Below are 13479 nucleotides of genomic sequence, written 5' to 3' on the forward strand. Positions count from 1 at the left end.
AAAGGCAAAGAGGAAAACAGTTGAGTGATGTTCCCGCGGGTGCTCCACTGTAGGTGTCGGGCTCATCCCGGTGCCACAGATCGGAGTCTTCAACAGCAGTAATCAGACGGACCTCGCATGGGTGGTCAGTGTCTTGCAACGTTCACGCTCTTTCCCTCATGCACATGGTCCGGCTCCCACTGGTTCCTTCTTTGCCACCCTCAGTCAGAGACAGAGTGAGCTCTTCTCCTCAATTGTTGATCACAAAAATAGGAATTCTGTTATTTTAACAGTTAGTTATCATTGATAGTTCATACTTTTTAGTTAGTTGATAAACTGTCATTTGTTTAAAAAAAAAAACATATTCGGCTTCTCGCCGCTTTTGAGAGGGAGAGGGGGGAAGATCCTACAGATAAAGAAGTAAAGTACTTAGTCGAGGAGAACTCACAACAGTTTCTCCTCCCCTCTCCCCAATGCCGGGTTCGCCAGGATTTTAGAAATGCAACACGTCTCGACCCCATGCCAGCATTAGACGGGCACTCTTCTTGTATTAGGTGCCTGGGAGAGGCCCATGTGCCTCAGAAGTGTCGCATTGCTCAAAACTTACAGCGAAAGTTCATTGGGACAGAGATGCAATTACACACGTTCCTCTTTGATAAAGCACTTCAGCCTTCGGACACTACACTGTCCATGGCTCTGTCGAACCTCTCTAGGGCTCAGAAACGTAGGGCTTCTTTGCCTACTACGGGGTTTTTACCATAGAAGTGCACTTCTCTAGCGCGCTCCTTGCTGCCCTTACCAACAAGAAGGGTCAGTACTGCGAATAAGCCTGGTACATTTGGCACACCCTAAGGCCCTCTTGGACCTGAAAACCCGGCACAGGGCACCGTTGGTGCCGACACTGGAAACAAACTCCCGGCATTCAGCACTGAAGGCAGCATTGGCAGCTGCACCTACAAAGACACCAGCACCACAACCCACGGCGCCAGCACCGCCAGTCTCACCGGCATGGGCATCCCACCCTTCACCTGCACCAGATTCACCCGACAGACCTCCGGCACTGAGGAAGGCACACAAAGTCGGATATGCCACGCAGTCCTAGTCCTTCCTCACCAACCTTTTTGCAGGTCCAATATCACCACCAACCGTTGGGTTCTTCAGATTGTTTCAGGCTACGCTATCTCCCTCACTTCACTACCTCCAACCTCCCCACCTTCCCTGTCCCTCTTCAGGGATCCTTTTCACAAGCACCTGCTACAACAAGAAGTCCACCGACTCCTTGCCATTAGAGCTGTAGAAAGGGTACCGACCAAATTCAGAGCAGAGATTTTTTTTTTTTCCTCCCAATTATTTCTTCATCCAGAAAAAAGCTGGAGATTGGAGACCCATACTCAGTCTTCAAAAACTCAACCGTTATCTTCGAAAGCAGCAGTTCAAAATGGTTACTCTTGCAACCATAATTCCAGCACTAGACCACGGGGATTGGTTTGCAGCCCTGGAGCTTCAGGATGCTTATTTTCACATTACTTTCCATCCCACTTACAGAAGATTTCTTTGTTTCACAGTCGGGGAAGTCCACTTCAAATATTGAGTTCTGCCCTTTGGAGTCTCTTCAGCACCAAGGGTGTTCTCAAAAACACTTGCAGTGATAGCCACGCACCTCCGTTGATGTGGTGTTGTAATCTTCCCCTACTTTGATTGCCTTCTAAAGGGTCCGTCTGCATCCGAAACTTCCCACATGATTCTTATGGTGAGACAGACATTTGAGTCTCTAGGTCTGATCATAAATGACCAACAATCCACACTAGGTCCAATCCAGAGTTCATAAGGGAGCATCTGGATTCCACTACAGCAAGAGCCTACTTACCTACACAGAGATACCAAGCTATGCAAGCCCTAGTTGTGATACTTTCCTTAAGCCCTGCACTTTCTGTCCTTACATGTCTGCAGCTCCTGGGCCATATGGTAGCCACAGTATATGCCATGATTGCATTTCTGGTGCCTACAACATTGGCTACCATCCATGTATGTTACCACAAGACACCACATTCACAAATGGGTCACTTTAACATCTGCTGCAATATCTTCCCTCAAGTGGGAAACCATACAACCTCCTTGCAGGAGTCACATTTCATCAGCCTCAGCCGTCTGTTCGTCTCACTGCGGACACCTCTCTTGTCCATTGGGGCGCCCATGTGAACGGCCTATCCATTCAGGGGTGATTGACACCATAGGAAGCAACTTTTCATATTAACATTCTGGAACTCAGAGCTGTCCTCAATGCCTGCAAACATTTCAGAACACATATTTCCAGTTACACAGTCAGAATTCTCTCTGACAACATTGCTATGATGTACTATATCAATCGCCAAGTAGGAGACTGTTTCTGCTCCCTTTGTGCAGGGGCTGTTCGCCTCTGGAACTGGTTTGTCGCCAACAAGATCACACTCGTAGCTTTATACTTACCAGGAATCAGCAACACTGCAGTGGACACTCTAAGCAGACACTTTGCGCCAGACCAGGAATGGGAACTCTGCCAAGATGTTCTTCTACATATCTTCCGCCTTTGGGGATTCCCGCAAATAGATCTGTTTGTCTCTCACAAAAACTCGAAATGCCAACAGTATTGTTCCAGTGCCAGGATCAGCAAGGGCTCTCTGGGTGACGCTTTTCTTAGCGAGGCAGGCGCACTGCTTTATGCATTTCTGCCCACCATGCTCATTCCCAGGGTCCTAGAGATGATCAAAAGGGACAGGGCAAAAGTGATTCTCATAGCGCCTTCATGGGCTCACCTGCTGTGGTTTTCCTTTCTTTATCAGATGTCTCTCCTACCACCTTATCTCCTCCCCAAGCTTCCTGACCTATTGACCCAGAACCACAGGACCCTTCTCCACCTACAGCCTCACGCTCTTCACTTGACTGCATGGCTCCTAATTGGTTCTCCGATTTCGAGAACCTCTGTTCTTTACAAGTCAAACAAGTCTTGATACATAATAGGAAGAACACTACAAAAGCAACCCACACACACAAATGGCGTAGGTTTGTTTCCTGGTGCTCCAGCAAACACCTGGACCCATACGTGATGCCTCTGCATGAAATCCCATTACTAAAAGTATACCTGGTGGCTATTCCTGCCTTCCAACAGTCTGTAGAAGGCACATCCATATTCTCGCACCCTACCACCAAATGCTTCCTTAACAGGTTAACCAACCTCAACCCACCCCACAGACCCCCCCCCCCCCCACCAACTCTGTGGGGCCTGGACCTAATCCTGGACATTCTCACTGAAAACCCCTTTGAACCATTGGTGACTGTACCTCTCCCAGTAGTCACAATGAAGGTGATCTTTCTGCTAACGATTATCTCAGCCTGTAGGGTCAGCAAGCTAGCAGCCTTGATTACAGGACCGCCATACACTATCTTTAACCAACACAGTGTAATATTATGCCCTTACCCAGGCTTCATCCCTAAGGTGTATTCCGAGTTTCATATTAACCAAACCCATTGTTCTTCCAGCATTTTTTCCTAAACCTCATACCTCCGCTCAAGAAGCACTGCTGCATACCCTCAATGTGCATAGAGCACTAGCCTTTTACATTCAGAGGACTAAAAAATGTAGATGGTCCCAATGTTTTCTAGTGTCTCAAGCAGACCGTTCTAAAGAACAATCACTTTCCTCTCAGCACATCTCAAATCTCACTTTCTTGTATCGAGATGTGCTACACGGTCCTCAACAAACCTCTTCCGATAACACCCACATCTCATTCTACCAGCACCGTATCCACATCCACAGGATTTCTGCATGGAGTTCCTCTTAGGGGCATTTGCCAATCAGCCACATCATCTTCTAATGGCACCTTTATGAAGCATTATGCTATAATACACCATTTGGCTGCAGACTCATCAGTGGCCTCAGCAGTACTTTCCACAGCAATTAGACCATGACTCGGAAGCCCACCGTTCAGGTGCTCTCAACCACTGCTACAAAGTCATCTACAGTGGAGTACCCATGGTGACATCACTCGAAGAAGAAGAGGAAGTTACTCAACTTGTGTAGTAACGACGGTTCTTCGAGATGTTTCCCGTAGGTGCTCCATTACCCACCCTCCTCTCCGCTTACGGAGTCTCTGCTCGTAATTGTCTTTATTTCAGATTCTCGGGCAGACGAGAGGAACTGGTGGGAACTGGACCACGTTCATGAGGGAAAGAGTGTGAATGTTGTGAGACGCTGACCTTGCATGCATGGTCCGCCTGATTACTGCTGTTAAAGACTCTGATCTGCAGCACTGGGACAAGCCCAACACCTACAGTGGAGCACCCCTTGAGGGACACATCTCGAAGACCCGTCGTTACTGCACAGGGTGAGTAACTTCCTCTTCTCCTTGGAACTGCAGTCTGGAATCTCTGAATCTTTGCTCTCAGTACTAGACTTTTGAGCTATCTGGAGCAATTTCTAAATGGGAATAAAACTCTCAACAGTGCTTCATCTGACAAAGTTCATTTTGCCTCAAAGGTTTTAGGTAAGGTAAGATTCAATTATACTTAAAATATTGCTGCCTGGGGTAATCTTACCCTTGTTTCTCAAGGATTTTGCAGATTTGTAGCAGCCAGATTCCAGAATAAAGTGTCTATTTCTGTAGAGCAAAAGAATCCAGTTGAAGTTAAAACAGGGGAAGGGGAAGGATATAATTAAAAATGCTACTCTTCAGTCAAGTTAAAGCCTAAACCTCAAAGGCTGTTAAAGACTAGTTGACTATCTGATAAACAAATGCTTATCGGATAGTCGACCAGATAGTCGACTAGTTGCTCCCCCTTCTCTCCGCTGGCTCTATCAGATAGAGGCAGCAAGGGGAGGAGGGAAGACAGGAGTACTTCAAAGTGACAGCACCGCAGGGATCCCAACTGACCCTAGGCTCTGTGCAGTGCTAAGCTCGGGGTCAGCTGCAGCATTTCAAAGGGGCAGCGCCGCCCTATCGACTAATCAAATAGTCGATGCAAAAATATATCGACTATTTGATTAGTGAAATATATGCTACTTAAAATCCTTTAAACCTACAGCTCCCACCTATAGTTGGTGGCTGTAGTGTTAAAAGCCAGCTCATTGAGAATCAAATATAGAAACACAGTGATGCTGTAGGTAGCCAACTTCTTGAGCTCTAAATTTTATCCCTCTGATTCTAGTGGGTTTGGGGGGGAAATTACCCAGATTTCTCATGTTATGATGCGACTGCTTTAAGAAGAGATCCCAAATCAACCCCACTAATTAGCTTTAGAAAACTAATCTGTTCTCTGTAGGAATAATACAAATTGGTGCATCTTATCCTCCTAAAACCAGTTATCCATATTAACTTTGAGAAAAGTGATCTGGATAACACTGTCCCATTTCTTCCAGTGGTGCAAATATTATTTTATTTCTGTCGTGTCCCAATATCCCCTTTATCTTGCTTATGCTTTCAATCAGTAGAAGGTCTCAACAGACAAAACTTAATTCTGAGCCATTGTTCCCAAAGTTGATCTAGCATTTGTTTATTTTTCAGGAAGTAAATACCTTTTCTTATCCTGAAAGATTCTTTGCAAACAAAATAGATGTATATTTTTTATTTCTCTTATCACCTAATTCAATATTCTTTCTCCTTTGCTAGAGTCCTGGGTTGTAACCTACTGACCGTAATACTCTTCCAGAGACCCTTTCCTTCTGAGTTCTTAGAATTTTATCCTGCAAGTCTTCATACTTTTTAAGTAACTGTCTGAAACATAGAGAATTGTATCCATTTTCCCACCACAGCTATTGGTGTCCTCATACTGGCTTTCTGAACCTTCTAGCTAAAGTCCCAAAGAAGGAGGGGACAACTTTGCTAAGTATAGTCTTATGGCTCTTTTTTTATTCCTGGGACAGACTTTCTGGAGAGCTTTTTTAATCAGGTTATTAAGGACTAAATAAGAATGAGAACTCTTTGCTTTTCTCTTAATAAAATTGTTTTCACCTGACATAATTTCAGATTTTGCACTGTTTTCTATAAACTGATCAGAAGATAAAATTATTAATCTATACAGAAGAGGGGGTATTACTGCAGGTTGTAGGAGAGAGGAAATCCAGTTCCCTTTTCTCCAAGATTATGACTAAATGAAGAACCTGGAAAGTCTACCAATTAGGAGTTACCCTTTTTATTTAAAGCACAATTTTTTAAGTGTCACAAGTGGTTACAATAGTCATCTTCTTTGGTACATCTAGACTACATTAATCTGTCAAAAGAAGATATGCAAATTTGGAGCTAATTTGCATATCTTCCAATCGTGTTACTGGAAGAGGTTTTTCAAAAGTGAAAGCAGTTTAGACTGGTTTTTTTTTAAAGAACCCCCCTTTTTCAAAAGAACCCTTCTTCCTTAAAAGTGAGATGTACAGGTTTCTTTAAAAAGGGAGATTCTTTTTGAAATTTGGAGAAAACTGAATTTTTGTTTTAAGTTTTACAGCACTTTATTTTATATTTTTTTACTTTTTACACCAAAAATTTGAATCGCCTGCCCGGCTACGATAAAGTTGTTTAAACAAATGTGTTGCAATGGTAGAAAAAATTTTGTGTTTAAAAACTGTAGGTAGTGGGGGTTCCTTTAATTTTTTTAAGGGATACTTTATAATAAAAAAAAAAGATTGACACACACTGTTCTAGGACATAGAGGTTACATGGTGACTCCCATCCTCGTTCACTTTCTTCAGGCTGGTTTGGACTTTCAGATTGGACTTTCCATATATTTCATGAGGCAACAAATCTTGGTTCTCACAGAATACCCATTTATTATGGGTATGTGACCTATTACAAAAAAATCAGGTATAGTTATGGATTAAACTTCCCCTTACACCTTTTTTTAAATTAATTAATTAATTAATTTGTACCAGCCAGTTTAATCAGGGCTGGGCAAACTCTCTGTATTTGGCCACTCCAGTAGATCAAATTCTATAAACTGTTTCCTAAAGACAAGGTGGTTCTTCACTCTGCCCTTTTTTGTTTATAGGTGTCCTACCACTTTTCATGAAAATCAAGTGGTGGTTCCCCCCTTTTTTCTGCCATTGTTATGGAGAATTGCCTTCATTCCCTGGATGTCAGGAGGGCCTTGAATTTCCATATCAATAGAACCCAGGATTTCAGGGTCAGTGAATACTTTTGCTTTTTGTGTAGGTTCTAAGAAGGGTGACGAGTCCTTGCAGAATGTGTTTTTGATGCATATATTTTACAAGAGCCCACCTGAAAAGCTTAGCACTACTTATATACCTTTTATAGGGTTCTAAATTATCAGTATCAGTTGAAGAAAAAGGATCTGCTTATCTTTGTGTACAGATCAATAAAAATCTCTTCTTAATGACTAATTGCAGTTAAAAATGCAAATCACATTAGGATGTGTAAGGTATGGGATGGAGAGTAGTACAGAAAATATTTAAATGCCAATATTAAAATCGGCGGTGAGTATTCTCATCTGGATTACTGTATATAGACTGGTTACTCCATCTCAAAAAGACTTACGCAATTAGGTGGTTCAAAGAGAAGCAACAAGAATGAGTTAGGGAAATGGAAAAAACTTTCATAAAAAGAAATTGAAAAGATTGTAGTAGTTTACCTGAGAAAAAAGACCTATAAATAAGAGTTAGGACAAAAGAATACAAAATAATTAATGGTATAGTGAAGATACATGGGGAATGTCTATTTTTCCTTGCTACTTAAAAGAAGACAATAAAATAGACGGATCACAAAACTGAAACTTTTTCACATATATAATTAGACTGTAGAATTCATTGTTTTATTATGTTGATTCAAGGGATTAGATATTTAAATGGTTAACGAGTTTGCTTTGTTAAAGTTAATGAAAAAAATTGAAATAATTTCTGACTCTTAGGGGTTAAGATGAGATTTTCATAAGCACCAGTTTATCATCTTCTACGGTGCTTCTTGTACCTTCATGTGAGGCATTCTGGTGCTGCCTGTCAGGCAGTATATTGACTGAGGTGGCCCATAGGTCTGATCTAATACTGTAATTCCTGTGCTTCTTAATGGGGGAAGAGGGAGATAGTGTTGCTTTGGAAGAGGACTGCAAGCTGTGAGGTTTCACATTCATACCCCTGTGTTGCATTGTTGAATTAGATGCCTACCGACTCATAGACTTTAAGGTCAGAAGGGACCATTATGATCATCTAGTCTGACCCCCTGCACAATGCAGGCCACTGAATCTCACCCACCCTCTCCTAGAATAATCCTCTCACCTATATCTCAGATATTGAAGTCCTCAAATAGTTTAAGGACCCCAAGATGCAGAGAATCCTCCAGCAAGTGATCCGTGCCCCATGCTACAGAGGAAGGCAAAAAACCTCCAGGGCCTCTGCCAATCTACCCTGGAGGAAAATTCCTTCCCGACCCCAAATATGGCGATCAGCTGAAGTCTGAGCATGTGGGCAAGCTCCTAGTGCTCCGTTTGGCATATTGACTTTGTTCTTGAAAATTAATTCCTCTGTGTTGTGGAAATGGATTTGCTATAGACTAAGCTGGTTTACTGAAAGAATAGAAATTTTTTCTTATCCAGAAATGGTTGTATTCTTATGAAACCAGCTCAGTCCACAATGACCAAACTTTTAATGGAACTGTTTCTATGGTCATTCTGTAACTAGTACCTGCCTCTTTTCTGAAAGGTATTGTGAAAGGACAGTGTTATTTGCAGAATGCCACCTCATTTTGGCTTTATTACATGCATGTTTTCTGTTGATGTTAAATGGAGCTCTTTAATGTGATCACTTATGCTTTCATCAAGGTACGTGTATTCTGTCCTAATTGTACCTACTCCAATTAGTGCTATGGCAATGCTAGTAGCTTTCTCAGGAGGAACTTGGGGACACATGAATTATTTCCTAAATTCCTGCACTTTCCATCGGTTGTGTATGTCTATACAGCAGTGATGTGGGTGGGGAAAATGGTGAAATCTTTAACTGAGCTGGTTTAATTAAACAAATTCCATTTACGGGTAAGAATGTTTTTGTGAAGTATTGAGGAATGTCTTCCAGATACTTAAAAAATACCTCTCTGTGTGAGAAATAAACTTTTCAAAACCATCTTTTCTGTAGGAACCATGATGGTTCCTACATAGTTGGAGCACAGCAAGGTATTCTACCACCAGAAGCAGCAAAGATTAATAAATTAGAATTTTCAGATGAGAATTTTAGAGGTTTTATTATAAGGCTGTTTTTAAAAATTCCTCAAATTAAATCTTGTTACCATTTACTTTTTTAAATAAATATTTTAATTGTAGCTAAGGTAGAAAAATGTAATCAAACACTCTGTATTTTTAGAAATCATACATTGACTAAATGGTATATCCTTTATAGATTTCGTGTTCCTGAGTTTGAGCCTTGGTGTATCTGTCTTGTAGCTAGCTAACAAAGGTCAAAATTATTTAGCTGTTTTGAGGTCCCACACTTGGATCTGGACTTCTAAAACTCCTGTCATCTGAAGAAGTGGGTTGTGCCCACAAAAGCTCATTATAACATCTACATGTTTTGTTAGTCTTTAAGGTGCTACTAGACTATTTGTTGTGTTTCAAGTTTTTCCATTCCCGCTAAATCAGTTCTTTTAAATGTATACAAACTCTTAATTCTCATAGACCTCTTAATCCTATAGCATGCTGAAGACCCTGAACTCCTTTTAGTGGGAGTTGAAAATGCTTAGTACAGGCAGTCCCCGAGTTACACAGATCCGACTTATGTCGGATCCGCAGTTACGAACGGGGCTTTTCTCGCCCCGGAGGACGGGAGCGGCGGGACGCCCAAATGTGCCATGGTCCCGCCGCCAGCGTCCTCCGGGGTGAGAAAAGTTGCTCCGCGTCTCCCTGGTCTGCTGGGGGGGCTACCACCCCAGCAGACCAGGGAGACACGGAGCAAAGCTGCGGAGCAGGCGGGCAGCGGGACAGCCCAGATGCGCCACGGCTGTCCCGCTGCCGGCATCCTCCGCGGCTTTGCTCCCCGTCTCCCTGGGGCTGAATCTGGACGCCAGTTCCGACTTACGTACAGATTCAACTTAAGAACAAACCTACAGTCCCTATCTTGTACGTAACCCGGGGACTGCCTGTACACATGAAAAGTGTTGTTGTTTTTTTTATATACAAGACCCATTTGTGGTTATAGTAAATGCTTCAAAGATACTATGTTGGTCCTTTGAATATTCTGTGCTGTGTATGTTTCCCTGCTCAGTTTGAGTATTATGGATAGAAAATTCAAGATGAAAGATCTATTGCTGCCACATGAACTACAGGCAGTCCCCGGGTTACGTACAAGATAGGGACTGTAGGTTTGTTCTTAAGTTGAATTTGTATGTAAGTCGGAACTGGTACATATTGTAGGGGAAACTCTAGCCAAACATATCTCCAGACCTCAGTTTTATTCTCCCACACCTCACTTCCCTCAGTCCTTTATTCTCAAGCTGAGATGTCTGCTGAGAAAAGCCGCTCCACGTCTCCCTGGTCTGCTGAGGGGAAGGGGAGGCGCTAGCTTCGCATCTCCCTGGTCTGCTGGGGGGAAGCAGCTAGTGCGGGGTTGCCTCACCCCGTTTGTAAGTAGGGATCCGATGTAAGTCGGATCCATGTAACCCGGGGACTGCCTGTACTGGCAAATACTTTTCAATTTTAGGGAATTCTTAAGAGGTACAGATTCTGTGTTCATTGGCATTGTTTACTAAGAAAGAATCTGAGACAATTGAAAAATTGTCCACAGACATCTTTAGCTGTTTTGTTTTGTTTTTTTAATATTGTGACTTTGTCTTTACAGACTGTTTGTTAAACTATGTAACTAGGATTGAGGCACAACTTCTGAATTTCTTGGTTCTTCTTCGAGTAGTGTCCCCGTGGGTGCTCCACTCTAGGTGAAGGGTCGCCCTGAGCCACAGATTGGAGCTTCGTACAGCAGTTTCTCCTGTTGAGCCACGCATGCCCAGGAGGCGTCTCGCGCCCTTCCTGCCTCCTGAGGACCACGGCTCAACCTCCTCCCTTTCAGTTCCTCTTTAACCGCCCTCATCAGCGGACAGAGCAAACAGGAGCTCCCTGTCAGATTGACTACTTTCCCTTTAGTTATTTAGGCATAGTTATTTTAACCTGTTCTAATCCAAGTTAGTCTCTCCTTGTTTCTTTAAACAAAAAACCCTAGAAATAGGAAAAATAGATTTAATTAAAATCCCCCCCTCAGGGGGCTTGAACTCACCTCAAACCAGGACTCGGGCGTTCTCCCGGCTGTCAAAGCAAGAGACACATAAAGACATTTAAAAAGGGGGGGGGGGGGAAACAGAAGAAGAAGAAGAAGAAAAACCACACAAAGACATACTACAATAACAGTATAGAAGATAAATATAATAAGCTGAAGGAGGAGAGAACTCGCCACGTCCAGCTCCTCAGGCTTTAAAAAATGCACTCAATGCCAGGACCTGATGCTGACTTCAGATGGTCACTCAAACTGCATACGCTATTTGGGGGAGACTCACTCTCCCCACAACTGTACCCATTGCAATTCCCTGACAGAGAGAGCCAGAAAAGATCGTGAGCTGCGCCTCAGAATGATTCTATTTGAAAAGGCTTTACAGCCTGCGGGAGAACAACCTACAACACAGCAAGAGCCTCCCCCGCCTTCCAGTAATGACCTGAGAGCGAGAGCCTCTCCATCCTGCTCCCTTCCAGCCTCTTCCTCTCCCAGACGTAGAGGAGAGGCACACCAGGCTGGGAAGACCCCTACCACTAAGTCTTCGGGGTGATCCTCCCACTCTACGCCGGCATCGGGGCGCACAACAGCTGAGTGGCCCCGGGAGGAAAAGCCGGCGCCGCTTTAAAGTGCGGCACCGCTTCCAGCACTGGCTCCACTTCAAAACTCTGCGGCACTGAAAGCTATAGCACAGCTTAAAGCTGCGGCACCGATTAAAGTCACGGTACCGCAGCAAAAGGATGGGCAGCCTCTGAAGCCTCTGGCACCAGCTGATGCTCTGCTGGTCCTGCCACAGCCAGACAAGGCTGCTAGGGATCAGGCCCAGCGAGAGACAGGAGGCATCACTATCCGTGCTTGCCCTCTACTTCTTACTCTCTTGGGAGGTCTCCATCAAGGCAATCCCCTCCCAGGTCGATATCACCATTATCTCTTCAGGACGCTCCCCTTCCTGATGATGACTGCCACATGGTCTATTCCTCGCGACATCCATCACCTGAGAAGTCTTGCTCCCACCATTATAGGGCTCCACCACAACATAGCCCATGGCACCCATACTGGCCTTACCCGCCTCCACTTTATCCACTGCATTGGGGACCGTGGGAACACTGGGAGCCATATGGACACCGCTCCCCACCTTGCTCCACCGCATCCTGGAGAAGCTTGTCTTGGCCACAGCCCCTACCTCCAGCAAGTCTTTCGGAGGGCGAGGCGGAATGAATATCAGACAATGACTCCGATGCTCAGTCAGTAAATGTCACACACTCTGATGCCCTTGATGCACAACCAGATGACGCTGTAGTACCACCAGACACTGGAACAATTGGCGATCTAAAACAGTTCCAAGAACTATTCAAGAGAGTAGCAACAAGCCAGAATGTCTCCCTGCAAGAGGTGCAGAAGAAACAATACCAATTGCTAAAGAATCTACATCCCACACTACATGGCAGGATTGCCCTGCCCATAGACGAGGCAATAATGGACACCTCAGAAGACCTGTGGAAGACAACTGCATCCATTCAACCAACTAATAAGAAAATTGACAAAGTACTTTGTCCCCTCAAAAGACAACGACTTTCTCTTCACTCACCCACAACCTAACTCACTAGTCGTGGACCCAGCACAATAACGAGCGAAGCTTCCACAATATAGGATGGGCAACGCAGACAAGGACCACAAAAAATTGGACTCCTTTGGCAAGAAAATATACTCCTCTTCCACTTTACAACTCAGAATATCAAATTACTCTGCTCTTAGCAAATCACGACTTTGACAACTACTCAAAACTGGGAGAACTAATGCTACACCTCCCTGACTCCAAAAGACCCATCTTAAAATCAATAGTTCATGAGGGCCATATGATCGCCCACACCGCTCTCCAAACAGCAATGGATGTAGCTGACACCACAGCCCGAGTTACAGCTACAGTGGTGGTGATGCATAGAACTTCTTGGCTCCAGTTGTATGGAGTTCCCCGCAAACTCCAGCCCAAAGTGGAAGACTTGCCATTTGACAAGCAAAAGTTATTTGCAGCCACTACAGACAAAATGCTCCACAACAGCAAAAATTCTAAGTCCACACTTCGCACGTTAGGCATGTACACGCCACCCTATAAACGCAGGTGATATACCCCATATAATTCATATAATCGATACCGATATGGACAATATAATCGACCACAGAGGCCTTATGAAGACACCAGACCAAGACAGCGAGGTCCCAGAAGGCGACCTAACCAAGTCCGCCCACCGGCTACTCAACTATCTAAGCAGCAAATTTGAATA

The 13479-nt window shown here is 44.0% G+C and overlaps 1 protein-coding gene across 2 annotated transcripts in view; it reads left to right on the forward strand.

Annotated features, from left to right (window-relative positions):
• RPS6KA3 (ribosomal protein S6 kinase A3) overlaps nt 1–13479 on the forward strand; it is a 132704-nt gene that overhangs the window by 61842 nt on the left and 57383 nt on the right. The gene's annotated exons all lie outside the window — the stretch shown is intronic.

This window comes from Pelodiscus sinensis, chromosome 1, assembly GCF_052426305.1.
Source record: "Pelodiscus sinensis isolate ZL-2025 chromosome 1, ASM5242630v1, whole genome shotgun sequence".
In the NCBI taxonomy this organism is placed as follows: domain Eukaryota; kingdom Metazoa; phylum Chordata; order Testudines; family Trionychidae; genus Pelodiscus; species Pelodiscus sinensis.